Consider the following 11,010-nt stretch of genomic DNA (forward strand, 5'->3'; position numbering starts at 1 on the left):
ATCTACTCGAAAAGTTACATACGAATTGAATCGGGGGAACGTTGTTCAACATCTTCAAAATCCCCAAAAACCTAGCAGAACGAAAGATACAGGGCTTTTAAGATCTAGAGGGGGGAAATGAAAAAAAAAATTCAAACTTACTAGTGGCGCACCATTTGCTAGGTGCGCCACTAGTAACAGAAAAAAAATTGGTTTAAAAAAACTTTTTTTTTGGAATTTTTTTTTTCAAGATATGATATGTAATATGACCGGGAAGTTTGAAATATTTTTTCAAATTTGATAACACTCATGAACATGAACAAAGTCCTAGACATCAACAAGGTTTAATAAGATTGATATGATAGATATATCAACAAGTGCCTGTGAAGTGAGCTGGGGTTGGATAGAACTCTGAAGTTAAGTGTGCTTGGGCTGGAGTAGTGTGAGGATGGGTGACCTTTCGGGAAGTTTGACCACGGAGTGCGATTTGACTTGAGATTAAACATATTGACCCAAGATTAAGCCGTAGTGACCCGAGATTAAGAAAAAATGAAAAAAATATTTTTGAAAAAAAATGTTAGTAATGGCGCACTGCCTGGTGCGCTATAGTATACCAGATACTAATGGCGCACCTGTGGTGCGCCATTAGTAGAAAAATCTAATGGCGTGATGCTAGTGGCATACCTGTAGTGCGCCATTAGTAGGTAAAACAGGTGCGCCACTAGCAGGTCTTTTCCTAGTAGTGGGTAGCGCTTCGCAGCGATGCGTGCTAAGCAGAGCCGCTAGCCGCCGGAAGCCGGACCAGGCGGTCCCGACGACGCTGGAGGAAGAAGACGAGAGATTGAAGGTGCATGCCGGCCGTTGGATGTAAGTCCAATGGCTGTGGTTGACACAATCATTTATTGACCAAGTTGACAACGCCCTGCGTAGGCTTCGACTTATTGGCCCACATGTCAGCCTGCAAAAATGTGCCATATATTTAACCCATGTTTTCTAGAATGTACAGTCCATTTGCTGGGCTGGGTGAACAAATAATTTCGCATCAATCAGGCCCATTTATATTTTCTAAGAGATCCCAGCCCATTTGCACTTCCTTGAAATACACGAATTAGGTGGGCTCGTTATATATATAATGTTAGGTTAGAAGGAGCAATTAATATCAAAGAATAAACCGGAGAGGCACATTATATATATATAATTAAGAAATTAGCGAGTTATTGCTCAAAATAAAAATGAGCGCGTTATTATTAAATTGGTCCTTAAAATCTTCGCAAGCTTTTGTACGCAATCACGAGGATTTTCCTTGCCTGTGAGTCAAAAACAACCAGGATTTTCCTTGCCAACTTCCGTTAAACATTTACTTTTATAAGTTAATAACACGTGGGATGTTTTTATAATGTATATATAAGTCTCTATAAAATATACGATAATAGTAATAATATAAATATATATAATGTGGTTAGAAGGGAAAACATAAATTGGACACAACATTACTTTTATAAGAGACCTGCGTTTTACACCCCACAGTAGGCATACTAACAAGTTCAAGGGACGCGGCTTTTTTGCTCCTAGGTGCATATGCACCCATTGTCGAAAACACACATTTTGAAAAGTTAAAAAATTCGGAACAAAAATCCCGCGTGTATATCCGGACATTTTATGTCCGTTCACAAGGTTTCGGTGAAAAACGACGTTTTTTGTGGCTTGTGTAAAAAAGTAGGAGCAAAAGGTAATATCCCCAAGTTCACAGACAAATACAACAGAAAAGGTAAACATTCATATCAAACTCAGGTTCACAGGACACGTTCATATTCATAGCCAACATTCACTATCAACAACTCGAAAGATTCATATATACACAAGCTCAGCATATCTATGCATCCAAATGATTGATAGATCACATGACAATATTCATACATAATTCACAAAAAGATTCAGATATATACATGTTCAGTATGTTTATACATCCAAATGATTGAGATCACAACCAATATGATCCATGGACGAACTTTAATTACCTAGGGTACAGACTGGTAAATGGTGTTCAATCGGAGGTACTTCTTGCTAAAATTAGTTCTTGTACGAGTAAACTTTCGAGTACATAAGAGGCAGCACAGACAATCTCAACTTTGCTTGTAGGTTTATCCTTAAATAGTGGCCTCGTGCCGAGGAAGGTTGAGCAACTTGGCCACTACTTTCATCCAACTAGTTTACTGGCTCATCTTGGTCCTGTATCTCGCCAAAATTCTACATTGCAGACGAGAAAGGAGGCGGTTGAGAAAATGAACCACCCAAATTTTTTGTGCAGTTCAACTGAAATGGAGCATCCTTGGCGTGCAGACTGATTAAGTGCCAGATGAATATACGCGTCAACCAACTTGTCTGGATTCTTTAGACTCCATGCCATACAGTTCGCTACCATATGTGCCGATAACCAAAAGACACAAGTTGGGACCAAAGACTGGACTGCGTTTTTCTGGGCTATGCACCAAGCAATATTTTTGGCGTTCACTCTCCTAATACTTCGAGTTTGACAATTGGTTGACGCCGGTTGATACTCGAATGAATATAGGCACTTCTTGTCAACATCGATGCTTGTCTGAGTGAACTTTGGATTACATAGCAGCAGCATAAGTACCTGTCCATCTGATCATTTTGTGCAGTTCTACTGAAATCATCCGATGTAATGATTTGCCTGCGAGTTCAGGCTCCAAATTACTCCTTTATGAAATCGGCAAACAGTAGCACAATACCAAATTACCAATACATATGACAGGCACAATAATCAGGATAAAGACCAGTACCAACCTGTGTGAGGTAGCATATCAATTACTATTTCCTTTGACTGGAAGCCGAGATAAGCCAAGCGACTGACAGCAAAGGAAGAAAGCAAGCGGAGATTAGCGACTGACAGGAAAGGACGGAAGTTGTCGAGGCAATGAAGCACCCAAAGTTTTTGTGCAGTTTCACGAAAATCGAGCATCCCTATTGGCACATATATTGAGAGAGTGAGATTACTGTAATAGTGGGACTAGTTGATGAAATATACACTAACAAATAGAAGCACCCTCATTATCTTAATGGGTAAAGTTAGCAACATAGTAGTCTTGCTTAAAGAGAGGTATTAGTTTATTTAATCAGTGCCAATTAGCTCAATTCAACACTCAAAGCATTGCCATTTATCATAGGTTGCAGAACTTTAACGTGCAAAGATAAAGGAGTTTCTCATGACAGTAGCACGATACAAATAGAGATGACAGCAAACTAATATGGATGAAGGCCTTAGGCCCGTACCAACCTGAGAAAAAAGCTTATTCATGTAGTCCCATAAGAGATGATAAAACACTCACTAGAATCACACAATAGTATATATTTTTGTGCACTTCAAATGTATGGTTGAAATCACTCTTGTTTACCAGTGCTGAGATTATATCGAATGATTATCGAGAACTTCCAGCAGAGTGAAAGCACTGGCTGGGATACAGTTCATTGTATTGTCTTGTCTTGTGTAGTTCCACTAAAATGTATGATTGGCACAACATGATCCCTGTTTGCACAAGTAGGAACAAGGTGAAACCTTCATTAGCTTAGTGAGAAAGGATAGAAAGACATTAGCATATTACTCAAACAGTAGCATCAAATTCATGATGGACAATACGCAAAACATTGCCTCATTGAACCAATGGCAATAAATTGACATGCAAAACAATAGCACTATTATGCCATGACACTAATAATATTCCCTCCCTGCTCCACCACATGATTCACTTCCATAGACAAACATACACACGTACATGATTCAGCATAGGGTCCTACTAAAGATTTGTTTAACTCCAACAGGAAAATTAGGCAGTAATAAATTAGTGGTACTTAAGTACTCCTAATTAATTATGTGAGACATCAGAAGTGGAAGGGCTCCCTGGAGGATCGTCTCACATGTAAGGTAGTCGTTGCCAGAGCCCTTGAATGGCCTCGACTGAGGCCTCTGGCTTCAGCAAGATCGTCTTGGCACTGTTTATTCTTCTTCTTCTTCCTCTTCATGCTCTGTTTCTCTTTCTCCTCACCAGTTGGTGAAACCAAGTACATGATTGGCCTTCTAATTAAGAATTGGTTTTGTCAGTGAGGGAGCACAAGTGTACTAGTAAAAAACTGCATTATTTTCTCATGGCAGTCGGAAAATAGAGATGAACACATGCATTAAATATCATTCTTACCTAAAGGAAGGTTATGGCGCCAATATGGATGATGAGGATTGGAACACAGATCTCCCTTTGTGCAGTTCCACCAAAATGAACCAATTGTTCCATTCTGACATTCCAGTTAAACAGCACAAAAGTCACTTCTTTTAAGAAGAGTTTTGTGCAGTGCACCAAAAGGTCACAACAGCAACCAGGTGAATTGGATATCCCTGTTTGCACAAAAAGGCACAGAGGAAACAGTCAGAGTCTCAAACAATTACAGGCAAAAACATTTGGCTAAACTTGTCATGGCTTATAACAGTGGCATGGCTTCATTTTTACCAGGGACATTAGATTAAGAACAACTAAGGCTGCGTTCGGTTCACAGGTTTGGTGCAGGATTTTCGTAGGGACACAATTCCTACGGTATTCTTTCCCTTCCAACCGTTCGGAACACGGGAAAGGTGGATAGTGTTTCATAGGAAAGCTGGTCTGGTAGTACTTATTCCATAGAATTAGAAACATCGACGCGCTGCTCATTTTTTGGGCGGAAGCCCGAGGCAGGCGCTCGCTGCCATGCGTTAGACATGTTGCTGTGCTGTGTTGCCGGAATAAAAAAATCAACCTATGTGTGGTACGTGAGGTGAGGACAAGAGTAGTCACTGTGCAGCTGAATAAACAAATAGCATCTCATACTGCCAAGCATGCTACTCTAAAAAAACAAATCTGTGGGCGGTGGTGGCACCGGGACCCCGCCGGCGCTGATCCTCCATGACCCGGGCACACGCATGTCTGGCGGGACCAGGTACTCGGCCTCGTAGAGGAGCCGAGCTTCGTCGTCGTGAAGGTGGCGGCGGCCGCAGCCGTTCGCCGCCGCGCCGTCGCCTGGGAAGCGCTCGGCCATGGTTGAACTGGAGACAGCGAGAGGAAAGGGAGGGATGGGGGAGAAACGGCGCGTCGGCGGTGGAGGGCTGTGCGTCACTGGCGCGCTGGGGTCAGCTTATATAGGCGGGGCGCCGCGTGTACGCGTTGCCGCCGTGTGTACGCGTGGCGGGCAAGGGACGCGCGTCGTCCGGTCTTCACTGCGCCGCCCGTGAGGCATCAATGGAGGAGGCTGACCGGCGCGGCAGCTTTGTGTTGGAAATATGCCCTAGAGGCAATAATAAATTGGTTATTATTATATTTCCTTGATCAAGATAATCGTTTATTATCCACGCTAGAATTGTATTGAGAGGAAACTCAGATACATGTGTGGATACATAGACAACACCATGTCCCTAGTAAGCCTGTAGTTGACTAGCTCGTTGATCAATAGATGGTTACGGTTTCCTGACCATGGACATTGGATGTCGTTGATAATGGGATCACATCATTAGGAGAATGATGTGATGGACAAGACCCAATCCTAAGCGTAGCACAAGATCGTGTAGTTCGTCTGCTAAACCTTTTCTAATGTCAAGTATCATTTCCTTAGACCATGAGATTGTGCAACTCCCAGATACCGTAGGAATGCCTTGGGTGTACCAAACGTCACAACGTAACTGGGTGGCTATAAAGGTGCACTACAGGTATCTCCGAAAGTGTCTGTTGGGTTGGCACGAATCGAGACTGGGATTTTTCACTCCATGTAAACGGAGAGGTATCTCTGGGCCCACTCGGTAGGACATCATCATAATGTGCACAATGTGACCAAGGAGTTGATCACGGGATGATGTGTTACGGAACGAGTAAAGAGACTTGCCGGTAACGAGATTGAACAAGGTATCGGGATACCGACGATCGAATCTCGGGCAAGTAGCATACCAATAGACAAAGGGAATTGAATACGGGATTGATTGAATCCCCGACATCGTGGTTCATCCGATGAGATCATCGTGGAACATGTGGGAGCTAACATGGGTATCCAGATCCCGCTGTTGGTTATTGGCCGGAGAACGTCTCGGTCATGTCTGCATGGTTCCCGAACCCGTAGGGTCTACACACTTAAGGTTCGATGACGCTAGGGTTATAGGGAATAGATATACGTGGTTACCGAATGTTGTTCGGAATCCCGAATGAGATCCCGGACGTCACGAGGAGTTCTGGAATGGTCCGGAGGTAAAGATTTATATATGGGAAGTCCTGTTTTGGTCACCCGAAAAGTTTCGGGTGCTATCGGTAATGTACCGGGACCACCGGGAGGGTCCCGGGGGTCCACCAGGTGGGGCCACCAGCCCCAGAAGGCTGCGTGGGCCAAGTGTGGGAGGGGACCAGCTCCAGGTGGGCTGCTGCGCCCCCCACCAAGGCCCAAGGCGCAGGGAGAGTGGGAGGGGGCAAACCCTAGGTCCAGATGGGCCTTAAGGCCCACCCTAGTGGCGCCCCCCTCTCTTTTCCCCTTGGCCGCACCCTAGATGGGTTTTGGGGGCTGCCGCCACCCCTGGGGAGGGAACCCTAGATGGGGGCGCAGCCCCTCCCCTTCCCCTATATATACTTGAGGTATTTGGGGCTGCAAACACACGAGATGATCTCTCTCTTGGCGCAGCCCTACCTCTCTCCCTCCTCCTCTCCCGCGGTGCTTGGCGAAGCCCTGCAGGATTGCCACGCTCCTCCATCACCACCACGCCGTCGTGCTGCTGCAGGACGGAGTCTTCCCCAACCTCTCCCTCTCTCCTTGCTGGATCAAGGCGTGGGAGACGTCACCGGGCTGCACGTGTGTTGAACGCGGAGGCACCGTTCTTCGGTGCTTAGATCGGAATCAACCGCGATCTGAATCGCTACGAGTACGACTCCTTCATCCGCGTTCTTGCAACGCTTCCGCATCGCGATCTACAAGGGTATGTAGATGCACTCCCCTTCCCCTCGTTGCTAGATTACTCCATAGATTGATCTTGGTGTTGCGTAGAAAATTTTGAATTTCCGCTACGTTCCCCAACACTTTGGCATTGAGTCGCTGCGGGAAACAAGGCGATGAGGACGACAGAGCGGCGAGAAGAGAGACGAGTCGCTGGCAAGGAGGGCCCGCGGCTATTTCGCGGAAAAAACGATTCGCCCGGCGCCCCCGGGCGCCCCCTAGCGCGTCGGGTTCGGCCTGGGTCCGCTGGCACTAATTTCGGCCCAGGCCGGCGAAAATCGGGCTCCTGGAGGCGCGACTTGGCCGTTTTTTCGATGAAGGCGCGAAAAAATCGCCTGGGGAGGCCCTTCTGGGGGCGCGGCTGAAGATGCTCTCACAGACAGCGCGACATGGCATATGCGTACATTGTGCAAGGAATTTCTTGTTGTATTACTTAGGGATTTTTCACTCAGCGTATTCTCGAGTAACCAGCTCTACATATCCCACTTCCCCCTAGAGAAGAAAAATGACCTGTATTTACAAATTAGTTTTTTAGAAAGTTTGGCCAAATTCCAAAAATTTAGATACCTTTTGGTAAATTTAAAATTCCTTTGAATAATTCCAGGTGTTATTTTGACTAGTATTGTAACGCCCACGATGCGGCTATATCTCCCACGTGTCGAGGCACGACTTAGAGGCATAACCGCATTGTGGTTTTGTCGCAAGAAGGGTCATCTTCACACAATCCCATGTAATGAAGAAGAATGGGATAACGAGAGTTGGCTTACAATCGCCACTTCACACAATACATAAATATGATTCAAACATCATCCAAAATACACACATAGACCATCTACGGTCAAAATCCAAATGAAAATAAGATAACCCTAAATGCTAGATCCCCGATCGTCCCAACTGGGCTCCACTACTGATCATCAGGAAATGAAACATAGTAACGACCACGTTCCTTGTCGAACTCCCACTTGAGCTCGGTTTCGTCATCGGCACTGGCATCGTCGGCACCTGCAACTGTTTTGGTAGAATCTGTGAGTCAGGAGGACTCAGCAATCTCACACCCGCGCGATCAAGACTATTTAAGCTTATAGGAAAGGATGGTTTAATGAGGTGGAGCTGCAGCAGGCACTAAGCATATATAGTGGCTAACATACGCAAATGAAAGCGAGAAGAGAAGCAACGGAACGGTCGTCATCTAGTAATGACCAAGAAGTGATCCTGAACTCCTACTTACGTCATTCATAACTCAAACCGTGTTCACTTCCCGGACTCCGCCGAGAAGAGACCATCACGGCTACACACGCGGTTGATGTATTTTAATTAAGTCAAGTGACAAGTTCTCTACAACCGGACATTAACAAATTCCCATCTGCCTCATAACCGCGGGCACGGCTTTCGAAAGATAATACCCTGCAGGGGTGTCCCAACTTAGCCCATCATAAGCTCTCACGGTCAACGAAGGATAAACCTTCTCCCAGAAAGACCCGATCAGTCTCGGAATCCCGGTTTACAAGACATTTCGACAATGGTAAAACAAGACCAGCAAAGCCACCCGAATGTGCCGACAAATCCCGATAGGAGCTGCACATATCTCGTTCTCAGGGCACACCGGATTGTCCAAGCTTCCGATAGGCGAGCCCAGAGTTGCCCCTGGTGGCCACCGGAGACTGACAGGTTGGACCAATACTCAGAGGAGCACTGGCCCGGGGGTTTAAATAAAGATGACCCCCGGGCTCACGAAAACCCGGGGGAAAAGGCTTAGGTGGCAAATGGTAAAACCAAAGTTGGGCCTTGCTGGAGGAGTTTTATTCAAGGCGAACTGTCAAGGGGGTCCCATAAATCACCCAACCGCGTAAGGAACGCAAACTCAAGGAACATAATACCGGTATGACGGAAACTAGGGCGGCAAGAGTGGAACAAAACACCAGGCATAAGGCCGAGCCTTCCACCCTTTACCAAATATATAGATGCATTAATTAAATAAGAGATATTATGATATCCCAACATATCCATGTTCCAACATGGAACAAACTTCATCTTCACCTGCAACTAGCAACACTATAAGAAGGGCTGAGCAAAAACGGTAACTTAGCCAAACAACGGTTAGCTAGGAAAGGATGGTTAGAGGCTTGACATGGCAATATGGGAGGCATGATATAGCAAGTGGTAGGTAGCACAACATGGCAATAGAACAAACAACTAGCAAAGCAAAGATAGAAGTGATTTCGAGGGTATGGTCATCTTGCCTGCAAGGTTCTCAGAGTTGTCGAAAGCTTGATCCTCGTAAGCATACTCAACAGGTTCCTCGTTCACGAACTCGTCTACCGGCTCTACCCAAGACAAGAACACAAGCAATGGAACCACAATCAATCACGAGAAATGCACAAGCAACATGATGCACAACATGTATGATATGCGAGATGTGATATGCGATGCATATGCGTGTTCCGGAGGAAAAATGATGAACAAGGCAGTAACTTGGCAAACCAAACATGCCACTGGAAAGATGAGAAGATTTCGGTTGAAATCGATATAAAGATCACCGGAAACGGATGCACGGTTTGCAAATGGCAAGCAAAACAAGAATGACACGAATCTGCGATTAACAGCATGATAACACTTAGAATCCAAAAATAACAATGCTACAGCACTCCAACATAGCAACAAGGCATATGGCAGCAATCTACAGGAAATGCTTGACAAAAGATGAACACTGAGCTACGGCTAGATCACAACATAACAGGCTCAAAAAAGCATGGCAAAAGTGTAAAAGATAGCAGGTTCACAGACTTGGTGAAATTACTGGACATGGCTGAAACAGCATCAGGTAGCAATGTTTAAAGCATGAAATGAACATGCTACAGGAACTTAACATGGCAAAACAAGGCATGGCAGTATTTTACTAAATGCTTATGACAAAAGTCCCTTACTGACCATAAGCCAAAAAGGACAAGAAGATATGATGGCAACCATGTAAACATAGCAAGTTTCGTTAACAGGTTTCAGACAGCAGAAAACAGAGCATGGCAGAAACAGACATTATGAAAGCATCTTTGTGAGCTTGATGCACTCACCACAAAGCAATGCATGACAAAACAAGCATACCTACAGCAAGATGGCAAGTTTATGAAGCTACCCATGGGAAAAGCAAGTACATAACATGTATGAAACAACTACAACAAGCTTGGAAAAATTGAATATCATGTTAAGAATCTGCCAGAAATATTTTATAGCAAAAGTAGAGCAAGATTGAGTCATTCTATGGCACTCCATAATTGCAAACAACGGAATGAATGGATCAATTACAACAATATATCAAAACATCCTTACTGAAAATCTCCAAAAGGAGCACGGATCTCTCTGTAGCCACATGGATACATAGCAACAAAATAAGAGTAGTCACAGACTTGGTAAAATCACCAAGTCCCTGAAATCAGAAACATTACGGAGCCTAGTTTGCATGCTTGTGCTAGTCACCATAGAGATCACAAAAATACATGGCATACACCTCTGTAAATATGGCATATCATACAACAAAACACATGTAGAGCTGATGCCCATAGGATGCATAGATTAAATGCAACAAAAATAACAAATCCTCAAGGTCTGATAAGTAACAACAGATAACAGTAACTAGCACTCTTGCACCAGAGATTTGGACATCAAGACGGACTCAAATGAACATGGTGCAATGGAACAAAATGAAGAGCATCTCGAGGCAAACATTTCGATATATTACACGCGTGAAACGGAGCTATATGCAGAGAGTTATGATGCAATGAACATGAACATATACTATAAAAGATTACGGGACTTGGAACAAATCGGGGAAGGGAAGAAGTCAACCTCCGATGGATCTGGATCGGGCCGAGCTCGCCGGTCTTGGGCTCGGGCTGAGCTCGTCGCCGGAGTTGCCGAAGACGGAGGGGAAGAGGAGGGCGGCGAGCAGGAGCGGGGAGGAGGCGCTGGCGGCGGGGAACGCGGCGAGGAGGAGCGGCGCGCCGCGGGGAGCGGGCCGCGGCGGCGGAC

Source organism: Triticum aestivum, chromosome 1D (genome assembly GCF_018294505.1).
Source record: "Triticum aestivum cultivar Chinese Spring chromosome 1D, IWGSC CS RefSeq v2.1, whole genome shotgun sequence".
In the NCBI taxonomy this organism is placed as follows: Eukaryota; Viridiplantae; Streptophyta; class Magnoliopsida; order Poales; family Poaceae; genus Triticum; species Triticum aestivum.